We start from the raw sequence: 19,657 nt of genomic DNA on the forward strand, positions 1-19,657 counted from the left end.
ATGATTAGGGGGCTGTGAAACACTTGTCAAGGTCTGGTCTTTGTTAGAAAAGCTTGCAAGCCACATTTATAGCAAAGCAGCTGCTGTAAGCTTTGCAAGTCCAGCTGCACACTGAAGTTACAGGTATAAAGATACAAGCAGTAGCTCCAAAACCAATTCATTTTGACTGGAGGAGGTTGTGCAGCTGCAGTGGCAGATCTGAGGGAGCCTCTGGGAGAGCAGATGGTTCTGCCATGAAGGCAGGAGCCCAAGAAGGCATTTGTCCAAGCCCAGCACAAATATACCAGTTCTCAATAGATGAGCAGCCAGAGAGGATTGGTGCTCTATTGGTTTAAAACCACTTCTTTGGCTACACTGGTGCAGAGCTGTTTGCAGGTCAAGCCTCAGAAAAAATATTCCTAAAGTGCAGTTTCACCAGGAGAGCCAGAAAACCGGAATTAACTCTCTGCTCTCACTTGGAAGGGGGCATTCCCAATCCTGAATGTCTGCTGCCTCACAAGAGCTGCCAAGCAGCCCTTGGGGTACAGCCTGCAGCTCCCCAGAGCAGCTCCCCAGGGCTGTGTGACACTGAGCAGAGGCTGGCACAGCTGGTCCTGCCCTGCAGCTCAGGGCACCACAGAGGGTCAGGAGGTTCTGCAGGTGTGCTCTGCTCCCCCAGGCAGCTCCCTGGGGAGGGAGAACTCAGCCAGACTCTGCCTCCACTGCCAGGATTTCTTCTAATCTCAAACATCTGAATGCCTGTGTCAAGCTCATATGTGCAAGACAACACAGGCAATTGTTGCTGATGTCAAGGTCATTGAAGCCACACGATTTACTGTTAACTAGAAAGCCTGCAGGTCATGATTGCCAGGGGAAAAAAAAGAGGCAAGAATGAGGAGGCATTGCAGGAAGGATTGCTGACCTGGCAGAGAAGAAAGTGCATTTCAGTGCTAAAAATAATGGTAACACAAGCAGATCTTTGGAAAGGTTCTCCTGTTATGCCAGTGGGCAGCAGAGAGGTGTCAAGAGTCAGATTCCTGCAGGAGCAAAGCATGCAGCACATTATAGAAATTGATCCTATGGGCACAAACACAGGTACTGAATGCAAAATGTTTGCAAAATCACAATGTGTGGGCTGTGACCCACCCAGGGTGTCACACAGCCCCTGCCATGCTGGGCTCTCAGGCTGGCTTTGTGCTGACAGCCTCAGAGGGTGGGGACAGGTTAAGGACACCTGCCCTGCCTGATCTGCTTTGGGACAGCATTTCCCTGCAGCATCTCCTCAAACACTGAGAAATCTGCAACACACACCTCTGTGGGCTTCTGCTGGAGGAGGCTGAGGAGAGGAACTTCAGTGGGAAGAGGTAATTCTCTGTGATTAGCAGCACTCAGTCCAAAAGCAAGAATAAACCTGGACTGGAATATCCTCTTGGACCACCATCTATCTCTAGCAGCTCTCTGCATTGTTCTGTTCTCCAGGGCTCAATTCATCAGCTGAATTTACACCTTTACTGAGTCATTTTTTGCCCTTTACATAATGCAGCACCAGCTCCTTGCTCGGAGGGAGAAACCCTTTCCTTTGGTAAGACTCTGCACAACCCTTCCAAGGGCTCAAATAGGTCAGTGTTTTTCCTAAGCTCTAAACAGAAATGAAAACATAGACAAACTGCTATTTGACCAGCTATGCAAAACAAAACCTCCTTCAGCAGGGTATGATTTGTGGATTAAAGTTTTTTCCCTTGAGCTCAATGCAACCCAAAAATCTCTTCCGGCAGCTTATCACAATTTAGCTAACTCCAATCCTTAAAAGACTTCTCTATCTCAGCACACCAAGGAAGGTCTTTGTCAGGGACTTCCCAAGAGCCCTTGGCAAACCTGCTGCACACAGGGCACACTTCAGGCTACAGAGCTTCACAAAGAGCCTGAGATTGCTAGAGTGAGAGCTCAGGGGGTTGATGTCAGGAGCAGAACAAGCCTGGGCATTGTTTCCCTTTGCAGCCCTTTGCCTGTCATCTGGAAACTCAGCCTGCAGTTCCAGAGGCATGGGAAACAGGGGGTTTCAGTGGGAGCAAGCTGCTCCTCACACCCAGGCTCTGGGAGGTCCTGGGGAGGTGGCAGCTGCTCCCTTGGGTGGGTGGAACTGGTCAGGGAAACCAAAATGACAGAAAACAACTCATAACATCTCTCCTGATTTCCAGCTGCTTCCTCACAGACTACACTTCTTTTACTGTCCAAGACATGCATGAACACGAGACTAAAATGTGTGCTGTGAATTTGCTGGGAGAAAGCAGACTACAAGCCTGCAGTAATAAAAGACAAGACATTGCTATTAAACACTATTACAGGCTTTTTGGGTAATTTTTGTCCATTCATAATAGTGCCATGTCATAGCCCTGTTAAAACTCAGAAAATATCAATATTATCAGTCTTACCAATTTCACAAACAGGAATGAAAATATCTGCAAGCCTGGATAGGCAAACAGAGTATTTTCATTATAGTTAATCTAAGGAACAAGATAAATTCCATAACCAGCAGAAAATCCATTCACATTAATTTATTTGCAATGGGGCTACATATTGTTGAACAACCCAGAATTAGGAGCTCAAGTTCTACGAAAACCTACCCATGGCTCCATGAAAAAGCAGAATATTACATGAAAGTACTCATAGCACACACAGAGTTAACCTTTGTGTGCTGCCCTCTCAAACAGAACTGGTTTTGAGATGTATTTGTTTAAACAAGTTAAGAGAAATGTCAGAGGCCATTTCACCAGCAGCACATGACGACAGCCTCCTTCCTCCTCTATCAGCAGAGAACAATCACACTCTGGGCACCGAGGGCTTAGTGACATTGAGTCAGAGCAGGAAAACCCAGCCAGAAAATCCATGCAAATGAAGGAAAGAAAAGGCAGACTTTGTGTTCTGTTTTCCCCCTCTTCCTCCTCTCTTCCCTCGAACCATGTGAGCTGAGCAGAGACTGCTGGAAGAGCCCGTGGAGAATTTGGCACAGCAGCAGCTCCTCAGCTCCCACAGCTCCCATGTGGGTGCTGCTGGTGTGTGCACAAGTCCCAGCAAAAGTCAACGGCTTCTGCTTATCTCAGGACAGAAAAATGTTTTCCAGGAGTGGCAGGAAACTGTTTTCCAGGAGCATCAGGAAACAGCACATCATTCCAAGGACGGGCTTGTGCACAAAGCACAAGGGCTCTTGCATCTACCCCAACACGGGATTTCCTATCAGCACATGGACAAAGCATTCTGCTGCTTCCCTCCAGCCACAGGGGACATGGGAGGCCACCTTCCTCCAGCTGGAAAAGGGCACAGGGCCACAAGGCTGGTTAGGTGGAAAGAATGATAAAGGCCTGCAGAGAATTCTTTTTTATTTTTTTTCCACTGCTGAGCCTTATACTGGCAGTAGCTTTGCCATCCTTTCACAGATGGAAACAGCCCCTCTGCTCACAGGAGCTCTGCAGCACCTCTCCAGACTGCAAAGGGACCACTCTAAGAGCACCACCAGCCTCCCAGCTCTCTCTCTAAGAGCAATGCTTACTCAAAACAAGCTAACAAAAGAAACACTGCTTCTGAAATTTCTGATTACGTGTTCAACTTTTTATTTTCAGGACAGGATAAATACCAGGTAAGCTGCAATGAGTTATTCTGATTCAGTACCATTGAATTTCTTTCAAAAGACTTAGCCATAAATAACTGAATCCTCCCACCCCTTCCAGGAATACCAGCGTGGCTCGAGCCTCAAGAGAAGATGTCACATGGGTAGGTCACTGCTAAAGTCAGGAGAGTTCATCTGTTCTCATCAGAGAGAGCAGAGGGTTCTATTGAGTCAGTAGTGGTAATCAGAGAAGCCTACTAAAACATCTTTTTTCTCCCTGCCACTGCAAGACTATCTCCTGTTAGTGTTTTTTATAGTCAACCCCTCCTTCCCATGTATTTTTTTTTTAACTTGCTCTCTTAAAATTATCACAGTTGCTATTCTTTATGTATAGCTTACACTCCCCAGAAAGAAACCAGAGGCTGAGCAAGCTGTGTGTGACCCCATCTGTACCCTGAAGTGAGCCAGGACACTTTTCTCAGAACTGTAACCCCACCAAGATCCCTGGAACCCTGTGCTGCTTTTCCCTGGTGTAAGCACCAGCCACTTTGCAGCTGAAGCCCACTGAATTAGTGTCAGGGCAAGGGGAAATTTATTAACAAATGAATTCCTGCTATTACAAACCACTTCCACTTCCAGGGCTTTTCATGTTCCTGACAGGATAAGCCATCTCCATTCCCAAGAGTGCAGCTGAAGGCTGGATTTTCATGACTGCTGAGCTTTCACTGCAGCTCCCATTAGCTGCAGCAGAAGTGTGAGTGTTTATCTCCTCCAAAGCTGCAGTTTGATGGGGGCAGGCACACACACCTGGCTCTGGCAGGAGGCTCCAGAGGCAGTCAGTGAGCTTCAAACTCCTGCTGTGAGGGGCAAGTGAGGGTAAATACTCAGGGAAACCTATTGCAAAGTGTGGCCATGGGCCCTGAGCAGGGACAGGAACAGGATGCACCTGCCAAGGAAGGTTTGGTTCCAGTTCTTGCCCTGGTACCTGCAGTTTAGGGAGCCAGGAATGGGCAGAAATGCCAGGTCTAGGGTGCTGTGGGATATGTGATCACAGCCTTGGCCTCACCAGCTCACAGCACAGCTGGAGCAACAAGCTGATGTGCTTGGGAGGGCTGGAGCTCCTGAAACTCCAGAGAAGCAGCAATTCCAGACCTACATTTAATTGGCAAGAGGAAGAATTGATAGACATCTGCTTTCAATTAGAAAGTGCTCTAGAGAGAGAACAAATACTTCAAAGTAACTTTCCTGCATCACCTACAGTTCCTCCTTCTTGTCCAAATGCAATATCAGCAGCCCAGCCATTGATGCTCCACAGGGGTTTAATTATTTGCAAGAAATGATTGTCTGCTGCAGCCAGCAGCCAGTGCTGGGTAAGGTCCTCTGGGATCAGACTCCAGGCTGCTTTATGGCTTGACATCAGAAGGAAATCACCTGAAAATAAGTCTTCTTGTACATGATAAGATAAATGCACTTGTCAAGCACAAAGCTGAAAGCTCTTCAGTGAAGAAGAGGCAGTGTTATTTTTTTTCAAATGCTGATACAAATTATGAAGTCAAAATGAACTCATGAAGCACTTTTCAAGATCTAGTGTCTGCCAGACTCATACAGACTTCTGTGGGAGGTCTGTTTTGAACAAGGCTATTTTCAGCTATCCACCTGGGGAAAAGCCCTCTACTAACCAAAGGAAAAAAAAAAAAAAACAAAAAACAACAGAATTTTGTCTCAGTATAATCTAGTCCTACCATGTGATGGTGACTGATATGTGATAAAATTTCCAAAATTTCCAGAGCTCAGCAGGTGTTTGGTAAGTGTCTGCAGCCACCCATTCCATGTAACAATGCACAACCACAAGAGCAAGATCTGAAACAGCAGTCGAGGGAACAAGAGTGGAGGGAGGCAGGTGTGAAGAGAAATGAACAGTGGATGAAACTTGTGCCAAACATGATTTACAGCAGAGAAATTGAATTCTCCTTCTGGGTGAGATTGGTCCCTGTTAGAGGCTCTCCTCCATCACCCTGGCAGTCAGAGGTCTCACACACAGGGTTGACCCAGAACACCTCTCACAGAACACTTTGGCCACTTACTTCTTGCACATTGCTGCTACTACATTTGGCAAAAGGGAAAGGGATCTTACTCCTTCTCTTCCAGAGCTCCTATTGTCAAGAGAAGCTGAAAATCAGCATCAGAGTGATGACATGAATTCAAGCAGAGCCAATTCTCTGCTGGTCGTGTAGCCCAAACACTGACGACGTGGGAGAAGGTTCCAGCTCACTGTTGGTACTCAAATACCAGAGCACTCACAGCCAGGCCTTCTGGCTGTCAGATGGTTCTGAACCATGTCCTAAATATAGTCATGACCCTAAACACAGCCCATGCACTGTCTGCAGAGAGTGGAACACTCTGCTGCACCAGCAGCCAGATTTATGATAGTGCTGGTGTCATGTGCAGGGTGACCAATACCTGCTTATCCCAAAGTGCTGCACTCCTGCTCAGGCTACTGTGCTGCACAAACTCAATTCCAGAGCTAACTGCAGAACAACAGGAGCTAGAGCAGCAAGGCTGCTGAGGGCTAACAAGTACAAAGGAAATGACATTAAGGAGATAACCTGGGACTGAGTTACCAGGCAGAAAAAGGATGGATAAGGAGTCCCTGCACATATGCTGGCTTCCCCTTGGGAAGCAAGGCAAGCACCACTTCAGAGAGCTCCTGGGTCTGCCCAACAGGCAGGCACAGCCCCACATTCCCAGCACAGGACCAGCCTCCCCTGCTCCGTGGGGGCATCTCTGACCAAAGCAAGCACTCAGCTCTCCCCAGCAGGGCTTCTGCACATCCCAGGAGCTCCATGGTCAGAGGATTAACCTCAACGCCTTTCCCACAAAAACTGGGGATGCTGGTTTGGGAAAGCTTGGTCCTTTCAGTTCTCTGCAAGCTGGTTTTAGTTCTTGCAAACTCTACCCACTGCATTACTGAAATTGGAGCAGCCTGGTCCAGGAGAAACACATGCTCAGCAGCACCAGTAAAGGGAAAGAGCAAAACCAAATCCAGCTCCTCTTCTACAGAAATTTGCATTTTGTCTGTGTATAGATAGTAAACATTTTGGACAACATCTCTGTAAATTGGTGTGGGAAACTGGCAGTTGAAAAACACAATAATAATTTTATTACTTTTTTCTGAATCCTCAAATCTTGTACACTGCCCTATTTTCTAATACAGGGCAATAAGAAACTAGAAAAACCATGCCACAAGCAGCCCAAAAGATCTGATGGGTGAGGCTTCTCCAAAGAAACCTGCAACAAAATGGTCTGACCAGCCTGTGCAGGGGCTGCCCTAGCTGCTGCCATGACTTGCACATACAAGGACTTTAAACCTGGTTGCTACTGTAGTGATGAATCATTGCATAACTGAGGAGGCCTTGCAAACCAACTATCTTTGGCAAAGGGATCACCCTTTACTGGTTTTTCAGTTCCTTGCTAATTGTTTCACTGCTGCAACTCCAGTCCCCAGAGAAGGACCAGAAACACCCCAAGGTAATGACCCAGCTAAACAGGACTGTATTTATAGCACTATTATTTCCCCTTTAGTACATTTCAGAGTACAGAGAGCAATCAGACCCCTCGAGGATTATATTCCAGCATTCATACTATAAATATTTATCTGGCTGGCTTAATTTTAGCTTTACCTAGGTCTTTCAGGGACACAGAGTGGGCCTTAGCTTGGGAAACCAGAGGAGCAGCACAACATGACCTTCTCCTGTTGCAGTTTCCCCTTTCTGGCTGGGTTACGTTACCTGTGCGTAACCTCACCGCCTTTCCCAGAACCAGGCTCTCCATCCCTGGGGACACTGCACTTACTGCTGAGCTGGGTGACAGAGAAGGGAGCATGTTCCATCCTACCCAAGACCCTTTGCCATGGGGAAACCTGGCACTGCCCAAGTTGGTATCACTCCAAAGAGGTAACTCCTGTCTGCCTAGTGCAGAACATTCTCGTGAGAGAGAAATGTTTGCTCAGCTGCTAAAACAAAAGAGAAATAAAATCCTGGTCACAGTTGCATCTTGGTAGTAAATTGCAAGTGAGAGTAACAGAATAACAGCATACCTTCTGTAGCATGACTGGAACGTCTGCAGTGGTGCCTGCCTGTGTGCCTCACACCTTGTCCTGTAACCCACAGCTCCCTTCTCCAGGCTGGTTTCTCACCAGATGCCAGATCCCACTCAGGAGCCCCACCCCAGCTTACCTGGCACACCTGTGCAGCAGGAAGGCTGGGGGGAAGGTGGCCCAGCTATCTAGAACCATCCTTCCCCAGGCAGGGGCAGCAGCTGCCCTGCCCCACCCCACCCTACCATGGCACTCTGAGCACTGGCACAGGTTTGCTTCTCCACTCCATGCCCTGCTCTGTCCCAAGCCTTAGGGCTGGCAGGGACACCTCACTAGGGGCTGTTGTGAGCAGCCTGTGACCAGAGGAGGATCACTGCAGTGCCCACTGCCCTGCTCCACACCCTGCACTGCAGAGTGAGCCCCAGCACTGCAGGCTGGGACAAGAATTCACTGCAAAGGGAGGTCAGCAGCAGCTCCAGAACACACACCTGAAGAGCCAGGGCATCAGCTCCAGCCCTGATGAGCCACCGTGGGGCTCAGCTAATCCCACCCACCTCCATCATCACTCCCAAGGGTGCCTGGGCATCACAGCTGACTTTTGGATGGGTTTTCCCAGCTGCAGTTTCCCATCCTCACTGCCCTGAGGATGCTGAGGCAGTCATGGTCTCCTCAGCTGCTCACAAATTTACCCAAACAATGAACTCAAATGCTCAGCACATGACCCGTATTTACACTGCTTCACTGCCAGGAGAGATCAAGGAGGGGTGTGATAAACTGGAAAAGTAAGCAATATTTACAACAGCCCCATATCTGCATCCCTGTGCAGCACTGCAAAGCTACCATGAGGCTGGATGAGGAAAAGAACCCCAAATTAACCAATCACTCCTATTTGGCCATTGCAGGCAATTCATCTCAGCAGAAAATGTAAACACACAAAGTAACCTGTGCCAAAAATACAGTTCCTCCTCTCCTCCCCCTGGTTTCAGGGTGGAGACAGATTCCTCAGACACATTTGCGAGGCCAGTGCTCTCTCTGCTGCTTTACAATGTTATCAGATGCTGAGGGACCGTGCAGCTCTCAAATGAAGGAGCTTAGCTCAGGAACAAATTTTCCACTGTTTAAATTTTTTTTTTTAACTTAACTCTGACTACTTCAGCACTCCCACTTATACTGTGGCCCCACAGTATAGTAGGGCAGTGACAAGAGGAAAAACCCAGGCTGTTGGAGCAGGAGCAGTTTTGTCAAGTGGCTTTGGCTTGTTCTGTCAGAAAGTTTTGTTGCTAAAGAAAACATGGCCCTGAGCTGCACCTTGAGTCACACTGTGGTACACGAAATACTCCCACAGGCTGCAGCTCCCACTTGCTCTCCCTGCACAGGGAGATGAAGAGCTGGCTGCTTCCCACTCCCCCAGAACCAGGAGGCACAGGAGGGGTGGTGACTGCAGGCACTGAGGTAACCTCAGGAGAATTGGGCTCCTGACTTCTCAATCCTTCCTTCTCCAGACAATTTGCTGAATTCTCGGTGCTCAAGGTGGTTTGAGCTGCACAAATGAAACTCTCTCTGAGAGTTCCACCTGCCCTGGGGATGGTCATTCTCCAAGAAGGGTTAACCCAGCTGGGCACCTCCTGACCTCACAGCTGGCTGCTCCTGGAGTATTCAGTGACTTTTTGTGGGGGTTCATTAACTCAGGAACAGATCTATGCCTTAAAATCAGTAATATTACAATCAAGTAACATAAAATCAGCTTTGTGTTTCCTTTAAATGCTCTCCTGCAGAATCCCAATGTGCAGCTGTGTCACCACAAGGGGAGGTTCACTCAGTTCCAGAACCCAGGATGACAAGCCAAGGGTGGAGTGGAGGATATTGTCACCAAAGTGCCCACACCATGAGCCTGCAGCCCCAGCAGCCCAGTCCCACAGCACAGCTCTGTGAAGCACTGTGGCAGCAGCACTGAGCAGCAGGAGCAGCTCCACACCTCAGTGAGGCCCCTGGCAGGGCAGGGAAGCAGAGCCTTCAGAGCTCAGCACATCCCAGACCCCTTCCAGGGAAGGCTCCTCTCTCTGCCCTGTCCTTCCATGAAAACAGGGGGCCATGGGAATGAGCAGCATCACAGGAGGTGATGCTGGTGATGCTGCCCCCATTTCCTCACACCCACAGTGTCCTGCAGCACAGCCAGGATCACAGCTTCACAGGCTGCTTCCACAGCTGTCATGCTTCTAAAGGGACAAACACATCCTTAAGGGCTGTTTCAAACAAGATGCAAAAGTGCATTTATCTCAAATACCACAGGAAACAACATTTCCACCAGACACTGTGAGAGGCATCTCAACACCAAGGGAAGGGCACTGGGCTGGCAGGGCAGGGGTTAATTGGCTGCTTTGGCCATCAGCCCAACAAGCTGGGTTAAAATACTGCAGAGGCTGCTGGAGAGGCTGCCTGAGGGACAAGATAGTGCCCAGCAGACGAGGATGGGTGTGGGAGAGCAGCCTGCCTTCCAACCCCTGGCTGGTGAGGAAAGCACATCTGCAATGCAAATCGGCCATGCACAGGCAAGGCACAGCCCCAGACAGGCTGGCAGGCCTGATCTTCTCCCACTTCTGAAAGGGAAACTGGTATGAACATCACCACTGATGCTCATAATGCACATGCACTGCCAGCAGCCCACTGGTAGAGGAGAGATCAGCCAACTATTCTAAATGCAATTAAAAAAAAAATAAATCCAGGGTCTTGAGGGTGCCCCTGCCACTCTCAACACCACAAGAGGATGTTTTGATGTTGCATATCCACAGTAAGTAGACTCTAGTCCCGTGGATGGGAGAAGTCTGCTCCTGTGGTGATACCCAGTCAAACCAGGCAGGGGACAGGGACAACCACAGGTGGAAGATAACAAAGGATCTTGCTTAGCAGAGTTTTACACAGTGCCCTCCATACTGGGAACCTAAGCCACTTATCTGTATCCTAGCAGGTTTATTCTTGTGCAGTGAGCCTAAGCATTAAGTGACTGATGCACCTGGTACAGAAAACAAAACAACCAAACCCCACAAGTCCTGATACAAATATAAACGCGTCACATCAGACAGCAACCAGACTTTCTGTAGGAAAACACAAGACACACAATCTCTCCAAGCAAGCAGAAAGACCTTAAAGCTGTCTGCTGCTGGCAGCCCTGTGCTGCTCCCTGAGAGCCCTGCTGGCTTCTGCTGCAGGTACTGCCACTGCCACAGCCCCAAAGGTTGGGCAAGCCAGCTTTGGGCACAGACAGCTGGGTTACCCAAGGTCATCACCCAGGGCATGCTCAATTGTCCCTTTTACTAAAATAATTGTGGCAGCATGGAATGCTGGGGCAAAAATGAAGGGCAACATCTTCTACACCCAGAGTTAGCAGCTCTCAAAGGCTCTATCTGGCCTTGCTCCAGCTGGGAATTGTGTGAAGAAGACTTCAAGCCTTTACCAGACCTTCCAGACTCCCTCCTGCCCTCTTGTATCTCCCACAAAGAGCACAGGTGCCCTGGGTTACAATGTAAAGATATGCCCAAAAGGATGTACTCTGTCACCATCTGGTGAAAACCAGTGGGGCAGTGACTCCTATCTCTGTGGGAGATATCCTCTGCTAATGGGCCATCTTTAAAACCAGGTGGGTCAGTGTTCTTTATCTTTCCACAACTCACCCTCCCTCCAGGAGATATCTCCTGGTAATGGGCCATTGAGTCCCAGGGCATGACTGATAAAATTATATCATCCCACTGGGAGATGCTCCAGCCAGGGGAGGAGCCAAACATTTCCTACCCAGATAAAAACTGAGATTTGGAGCACCAAGGCTGCCCTTTTCCACTGGTTTCTGGAGGACAAGAGCTACCAGACCTTTTTACAGGATCACTACTTCAACAAAACCACTTTATCTGGGCTGCTACCACCACCCTAACTAGTGGAGTGTCAGGTTGTATTCTGACTCTGTCAGTGTTCTTTCTTTTGTGCTATTGCATGTATTTTCTTTTTCTATTTTTTTTTCTTTTAGATTATATCTCAGACTTGGAGTCTCTCAGTGGTTTTGCTTTCGAACCATTTCAACAGGAAACCTTTGTACCTGCACCAGAGGTGAGTGAAGCAGAAAATCCCCCTGCACCAGAGCACACCAACCTCTGAGTGGTCAAACACATTATGTGATAAGAAACACCAACAGCTGCTGAGTAATTTATGTGATAAACTATTTCTGCAGCATTGGATCAGCTCTATTGGCTACCATTAGTTCTGCTGAATCAACAGCCCCCCACCAGAGCAGCAAACACAAGCAGTGACAGGTCAGGAGAGCTTTTACTGAATAAAGGCTCACTCCACTGAGCCACAGCACAGCACATCCATGAAGTGCAGGCAGAGGAAGGCACAGCTTCCCCTGAGTGCCTGAGCACCCTGTCCCTGCAAGGCTCCCATTAGCATAACCACGAGTGCAGCTATAAATCAAAACCAGGGAGAACAGAGCAGCCTGGCAGAAGAGCAACAGAAAGAAAACACATTGCAGGCCATTTTGCAAAAGGTGGTGATTAACTATTGTCAGCTAAAAGCAGCCCCAGAGAGAAGAGCTCTGCACCTTGGCCTGGGGGTGGGAGGAGGCTGGAGAGAAACACGGTGTTCACTCCTTGAAAATGGAAACAAATATAAAGTTAGTTTTTAAAGATGCTTAAACCATTGCTAAATACACATTTCATTTCAGAATTTACCACAAGCAGAATGAAGCCACCAGTACTGAGTCCTGTAGAGGAGTGAGAGGACCCAAAGCAAAGGGGGCAATGAGTAAGGAAGCACAGAAAGGGCCCTGGGGACAGGCCACCAGCTCCTCCCCAGGGCACTCAGAGAGATGCTGGGGCACAAGGGCTGCCCACATCCACACAGGGTGGAATTCCCAAGAGCCATGCTCCCCTTCAGGAAGCTGTGTCTGGCATTTGCTGTGGGCAAAATGATCAGGTTTTCCTACAGACATTCTCTAGGGACACCCCTCACTCCTACGAAACCTGAGATCCTTTCCTGCCACCACCTTTCTCTAAATGGCAGCTGGGAACCACAGTTCTGGTTGTACAGAGTTGGCAGGTTTTCAGAAATAGAAAGAAAACCAGCCATGAAGTGCTGCTTTGGACAGGTGAGAGCCTGATCAGCACTGGGATTGGGAATTTCTCTTGCAAATGAAAGGACACACAGGGAACACCAGCCCCTGTGCTTGTACCCAGCTCCATGGAAGCACCTGTGGGATCACCTTGGTAGATCTGGCAAGAAAACAGCCCCTGCTTGTTTCCCCAGAGGTGTGTGGCTTTGGAGAAGAGGATCCAGTGTGTGCTGGATGCACAGCTCAGAACGTGGATCCCTGTCTTGGGGTGCCTTTATGATGTGTCCCCATTGTCTGTTCTGTTGGTGTTGGATATTGAGTTCTGCAGCTTTCAGGCTGGTTCCAGGAGCAAAGGGGGAGAGGAGAGGTGCAGAGTTTGTTACCAGAGACAGCACTTGCTCCCCCCATCCTTCACACAGACTGTGCTGGCAGTGGACAGCAGGACAGAGCTCTCCTTGGCTCTTGCTTAGTTTTTCTGGCTAGCTGAGGCAGAGAAGCTCCCTGGACTGTGGTTTTTTCTTTTATCTTGGAATTGTTTGAACCTGCTCTGGACTGAAAACCCAGAGGAGCAGTGGGAGCTCCCACCTGTGGCACACCTGGGCTGTGACATTTCCCAGTGCCCTGAGAACAGCCTGAGTGATCTGGGCTGTGACCCACAGAGGGGACTCCTCTGAATCTGTCATCTCTTCAGAGCAGCAAGAGATTTTGTTGTTTAGTATTGTTCATTTTTGTGCTGGGGAGTGCTTTGCCTGTTAAATAAACAGGTTTTTTTCCCACTTCTCTCCGAGAAAACATTACCCTGAACCAGCTGGGGGAGGTACTGCTTGAATCTGTTTGCTAGAGGGACCCATTCAGAGGTTTCCTCCCAGGTTTGCCCTGAACCAGGACAGTCCCCTTCCCATTTGGTGTGAGCAGTGCTGCAGGGTGCACAGGGAGTCTGTGCCCTGGCTCAGAGGCACACAGGCTCACAGAACACCCTGGCCTGCAGCTTATTCTGGGGAGGTGAATCAGCCCAGGCGCTGCCAGCGCGCATGACGAGGCAGGAGAGCTGCCAGCTGCCCTTCAGCTCCTCTCTGCACAAACACCCTGGCACAGCACCCACTCCCTAGCTGGCTGCAGTAGTCCTGACACTGCTCAGCACTCTGCTCAGTGCAGGAGTCATGCTAGAGCACAACAGCACAGTCACACGTGGCAGGTTTAACCAAAGCTGCGTGTTTTCCTGCCATGGAAACCAGTCACAAGAACCAAAAGCTGCCCAGTGACAAGAATTTTGTGTGCTGCTCTCTCCTAATCTGTCCTGTTCCCTTCTGAAACCCTAAAACTGATGAACAGCAGCATAAACTAGTTACAGCTGGCCCAAAGCAGCAATCTCAGCTTTTCACATCAATGCATTAGCAAGGTCACAGTAAGCACAAGGATATTTCATCTCCCACCTCCAAACGACCTCATGCAATGTGCAGCCCTGCTTCATCTTCACAAAACAGACTCCCCACATACAGACAGACAACAGGACTTTCAGCTGTAAGACCTAAAGGCACTTTTTTTTTTATTTTCAAGAAGCAGGAATAATCCAGGGGTCTGAGCAAATGGGAGCTGACAAGTGCTTGGTGATCCATAACTGAATGAGAGAGACACAGCCACATTTAGGAGAATGCTCAAAAGCATCTGTGTAAATTGCAGCCCTTCCTTATTTACAAAACATAAAAAATGATAGACATAGACTGAAGCTAGAGCAAAAGGTGAGCTGAGACTCAGAAAACCTCTGGGAAACTGGAGACAGCCAAGCAGCACAATCAGCACTGTGAAATCACAGGTTAAAATCTGTCAGAAAAGCTTACATCAAGTTTATCCTGTCTCATAGGACAGAGGTCCATGTGCAAACCTATGAACTTAAACCCACTGGTGTTTCCTGCCAAGCAGCCTGATGACCAAGGCACTCAGCACTCTGTACTGCAGAATTTTGGTTTTAGAGATTTGTCACTCTACATCTCAGCAAACATTTTCTTTTCTAAACCTTGAAAGGGTTTGTAAGGCAGGTGCCATGTGCCACACCATGGCCCCAAACTCACCACCTGAGCCCTCCCTCAGTGGACAAACCCCAGCACTGTTCACAGCTCACAGGACCCCTCCCATAAACTCTGGGGGCAGAATAAAAGAACACCTTGCCTGAGAAACGCTGAACACACCATAACTGAGGCAGCAGCCAAACACTTCTGACTAGAAATGCAGCCCTGCCTTGCAGGAGCAGCAGCACAGGCGAGCACAGCCTCAGGTGGAAGGAAAAACCAGAGCAGTGGGAGGGCAGGCACGTGTTGGAGCTGCAAGGGCTGGGCTCAGGGGCTCCTGACCCACCCAGGCTCCAGCAGCACCAGCCTGGGGCTGCACCCCTCCCTCCCATACAGATTTTTTATTTTTTTAGCCTAAATTGCATTAGTTTGGGGTTTTTTTGTTTGTTTGTTTTGATTTTTTGGGGTTTTTTTTGTTTTTGTTTTTGGTTTTTTTTAAGTGTAAGTTTTCAGTTTATTTTACAGCCTCCTTTGTTGCCAGTTTTAAAGCACATATATTTATATGGCTTGGAAGGAACCATCTGGAACAAGGATTTGAAAAGCACATCCTTCTGGCAGACAACTTGTGTGCTTCTGTATAATTAGGGTGTTTATAAAAAGCTGGGGCATGCCTGGGTTTTTTATTTGTGAGCCCACTCTTCATTAATTGCCACATTTCCCTAAAAGCAAGGAGCAAGGTTCTGCCTCTCTGAGCCTTGCTGCAGCAGCCTGAGAGAGGCCAGGATGGGACACCCTCCAGAGCAGGGCTCCCACCCTGCTGCACAGCCACGCTGACCCAGCCCACCAGCAGAGCCCCTCTGTGGGATTGAACACCTGCCAGGAGTTCTGCCCCTGCCCTGCTTCCAAAGCAAGGCTTCCCCCCCTATTTAATCTCAGGTTTCCTTTAATCTTAAAGCTTTTCAAGTTTTGAAACAACATGGTGTAAGAAAAACATAAAAGCTGGGCATGTTTAAAGCCCTTCAAAAAGCCAATCTACCTAAAATCTCTAATAACTTTGGAAAGGCAATGTGGTCTTTTAAAATTTTACAGTCACAATCTGCTGGGGAAAAAGAAAAAAGTTTGCTCAGAGTTCAGCCCCACAATGCAATACACCAGACCTAAACCCCTCCCTGAGATCCCTCTCACAGCTCAGATGTGGCACCTTAACTGTGTCACAAGCTGGGGATCTCATTTTTGAACCCTGGCAGCAGAGCTGATCTGCCAGCACACCTTGGGTGATGTTGTGTAACAACAGAAACCTGTTTGGCCCAGGGAAGTCTGAAGAGATTTAATAAACTGTGAAAGGAAGGAAGAAGGAAGACAAAAACAGAGAAAAAGAGAGGCTCAAAGGAGTCCATGACACTCAAAATAATTTCTTCCCCTAGACAAGCTTCCTTCCAGCTTATCTGGGAACTGTGTTTCTGTGCAGGAAAGTGAGTGCCAGATGTGAACTGCTGTCATGTCCAATGCAATATCCAGGCTATGAACTGTCCCAAGCTTCCAGGTCAGCACTCCCAACCTTTTCCAGCCCATAGCCTCAATCCTTAACAGCAGCATTTCCAACAAACCCTCTTCCATCCTTCCAGCTCCTCTTGCTTACATGGTGTGGACTCTGGCAAGTAACTCCAGAGACAGAAACCAGGCTTGAAAATGCTGCCCCACACAGTGTGTGACTTATGCAGAGGTGTAAGTATTTGTAAGGAGCACATTGCAATCACAATTTATGTAATTCCCATCATGTAAATCCAGAATGCCCTTAATAAATGTCATTGCACATGTATTAAGGACATTAAAATGGCTTGAAAAATCTCAGATAATCCAGCTTACTCAGAAATTTTGCTGGCTAACTGAAGGGAAAATTGTCCCAAGAAAAAACAGGAGCAGAGGCAGTAAATAGCTGAGGAAAACAGCTGCCCTAAAGTTCAGCAAAGTGCCAAATTACAAAGGGACTCAAGTCTTCAAAGTGGCAGTGACATTCAGAAATTTCTTTTCCCCAGTATCTAGCAATGCTGTGCTGTGGCAGGACTAAATCTCAGACAGATAACCACATCCATGGTGCTGCTACTCAAGTTTGGTGTTTGAGAAAGTCTGGGAGTCAGAATAATCCTATTTATTTCTGAGAGATCAAACAGGATTTGTGAAAGGGTAACATATCCACAGATCAGTGAAAGGTTCTCAGTTTAAATGTGCTCACTTTGCAATCATGTCCAGTAAGTATTTTCACCTGTAGATTTAAAGGAATTTTTTGACCATGAGAGACATGAGAAGTGGAAAATACATATTCACATATATGAATATATGTGAGAAAAACCTGGGAGTGATATTCACAAAACACCAATCCCTCCTTATCTACCCCTCATGAATTTTGTCTCACTCATACAGGAAGGTTCATCTGCTGTGAGTGAACACACCAACAGCTCACAGCATCTCCCTTAGCACAGAATCAACATTCTCTAGTAACCAACTTTTCTAAACAAAGTTTCCTTTGGGAGAAGCAATTTCAGCACACTATCAAAGCAGCAGTTGTTTAGAAAGACACAGTCCGAGCTGGTATTAGCTACAATGAATTCATAATGAATCTAAAATGATGGAATTAATTAATAATGAATCTAAAATGATGCCCAGATGCCCACAGGCAGCAGAGGCAGGGAGGGGAGCACTCTGCAGCCTCCAGGGGCAGGGGGCTGAGCTCTGGAGAGCAGCCACAGACAGAGGAGATGGGGGAGCTGTGCCAGGGAAGCTCAGCTTGGACATTAGGAAAAGGTTCCTCACCTTTCCCACCAGCTTTTTCACCTTTACCACCTCCAGAGGGTGCTGGGCACGGGAACAGCTCCCCAGGACAGTGGTCATGGCAGCAAGCCTTGAGTTCAAAAAGTGCTTGAGTGCTCTCAGTCCTGTGGTTTGGTTTGAAGCAGCCTGTGAGGAGCAGTGAGTTGGTCTCAGCAATCCTTCATCCTGGGGCACGCTGTGATTCCTTGTGCCAGCCATTCCTGCAGCTACAGCATTCCCTGCTCCCAAGAGCTTCCCAGAGCTCCCTGAGGACAGGGGGCTGTACAAGGGCTTAGGTGTGAAACTTCCATGACTTTGCTCTTAGTTCTCTGAGCACTGACACTACAGTGGAAAGAGCAGCATCAGTCACTCAGCTGACACCAGAACAGCCCTCAGCCAAGGCAGCTGTGAGCCCACTGCTCCCAAAGGAAAGTGCAGCCCCTTAGATGATGGGAAAACAGCACAGTGGCCTGAGCTGACTGCAGCATCAGACCCTGATGTGAGCTGAAGGGCAGGAACCCTTCTGAGGGAGCTCTCTACAGCACTCTTATTCTGAAAGCAAAAACCAGCCATTTGCAAGTGGAGATCCTGGGAAAACATTACATAACCAGTCACAGCAGACACAAACCTCATTATCAACCAGACAAGTCCCATAAATAACCCAAATAGATGCACAGATGTTACCTCTGTGATAAGAACAGGGGCAGTTAGAGCTGCAGAAAACTCTGGAGCTCATTCAGCCACTACAGGACAAAACTCCTGATATCTTTGAATATTCATTCCCCTGCCCCATATATTTTTCATCCCACTGGAATTAAGGATATTTAAAATCAGATGTGGCTATTTTAATACCCAATAAACACTTTTATTCACAGCAACATCCTATCCAGCATGTCTACAGTAAGGGCAGCCAGATCAAATTAGCTGTCTGTCAAGACAAAAGTCAGTATATCCCCTATGTATTCCCACTATCCATGGCTGCAAGAGAAGGAAGTGCCCTTGGTTTATCTGAAGATGCAGTTCCATGATGGAATACTGTGGGTCAGTGGGTAGCAATGCCTCCAGGGGGCTGTGCTCAGCTGGGCTGCTCTCCCCTGACCTGAAGGCTACACGAACTCCCCGCAGATCCCAGTGCCAGGGCTTGCTCCCCGTGACATTCCCTGGGCTCTGACAGCCCTATGCAAACCTGCCCTGTGGCAGCTGTGCTGCTGCTTCCTGGCTTGCTTGGGAAATGCTTGGAGAGGTTTCAGTCCAGACCTGAAATGGCACAGCCTGTAACTGCACGCTCACTGAGTGCTGAAATAAAGACCATTTTGTCCTGATAACTTCAGAGAACATCCAGTAATAAATTCCTGTACTTTCCACTGGAGCTACTTGTCTTTGTTCCCAAGAAAGCTTCATTTGCACATCCTGCTTAGGAAGCAGAAGAGTTATTTCCTCAGGGAATCCTCCCCCCCAACCTGAATAGAGTATTTTGCTTTCACTCCCACTCAGGCAGTGAGAGGTCAGGGCTGAGCTCTCTTGACACTACAACACACCTGAATCTTTTACCAACCCACCAGAAGTACCCACCAGGCACTAGAACAGGCTTTATACACCCTCATTCCACCTCCAGACAGATTGGGAGGCTGGGAAAAGAGAGAGCAAAAACTGTCTTCAAGTTAAATAAAACCATACATTAGACCCAAAACTAAAAAAAAATACTGGAGATAAGACTAAGTTCATTCAAGTGACTTACAAGATGATTGTTAAACAAATTTAAGCTGAGAAAACACTTTCTAAAAGTCCACATTTAAATAAGATTTAAAAGAGCAATTTACAAAAGATGACAGTGTAAAAAATTACTTCTTTTCATCTTTGTAATCCACAAAAAGCCTCATTTTTGGAAGCTAAAGTGGACCATTTAGTAAAGGCTTAGTCAGCATCAAACTTACGAAAGTGATTAAAACATTTTCACTCTAAGGAGTATAGTAATAAAAATAGCCAACATTATCATTAAACTGATATAAAAGTAAACACTCTACCAGTGAAATGATGCTGTGTTTCCATATGCCAAATTTGCTGTTTTA

At 47.8% G+C, this 19,657-nt stretch overlaps 1 long non-coding RNA gene across 2 annotated transcripts; it reads left to right on the forward strand.

Annotated features, from left to right (window-relative positions):
- Nucleotides 1–11,533: 11,533 nt before the first annotated feature.
- Nucleotides 11,534–16,834, forward strand: LOC130257214 (uncharacterized). 2 transcript variants are annotated; one of them, XR_008841289.1, is made up of 3 exons: nucleotides 11,534–11,616; nucleotides 11,695–11,774; nucleotides 16,249–16,834. It is a non-coding gene; the product is annotated as an uncharacterized LOC130257214 (long non-coding RNA). The 2 variants fall into 2 exon arrangements; XR_008841290.1 differs by lacking the exon at nucleotides 16,249–16,834 and adding an exon at nucleotides 12,969–13,586.
- Nucleotides 16,835–19,657: the final 2,823 nt, after the last annotated feature.

This window comes from Oenanthe melanoleuca, chromosome 10, assembly GCF_029582105.1.
Source record: "Oenanthe melanoleuca isolate GR-GAL-2019-014 chromosome 10, OMel1.0, whole genome shotgun sequence".
NCBI lineage: Eukaryota > Metazoa > Chordata > Aves > Passeriformes > Muscicapidae > Oenanthe > Oenanthe melanoleuca.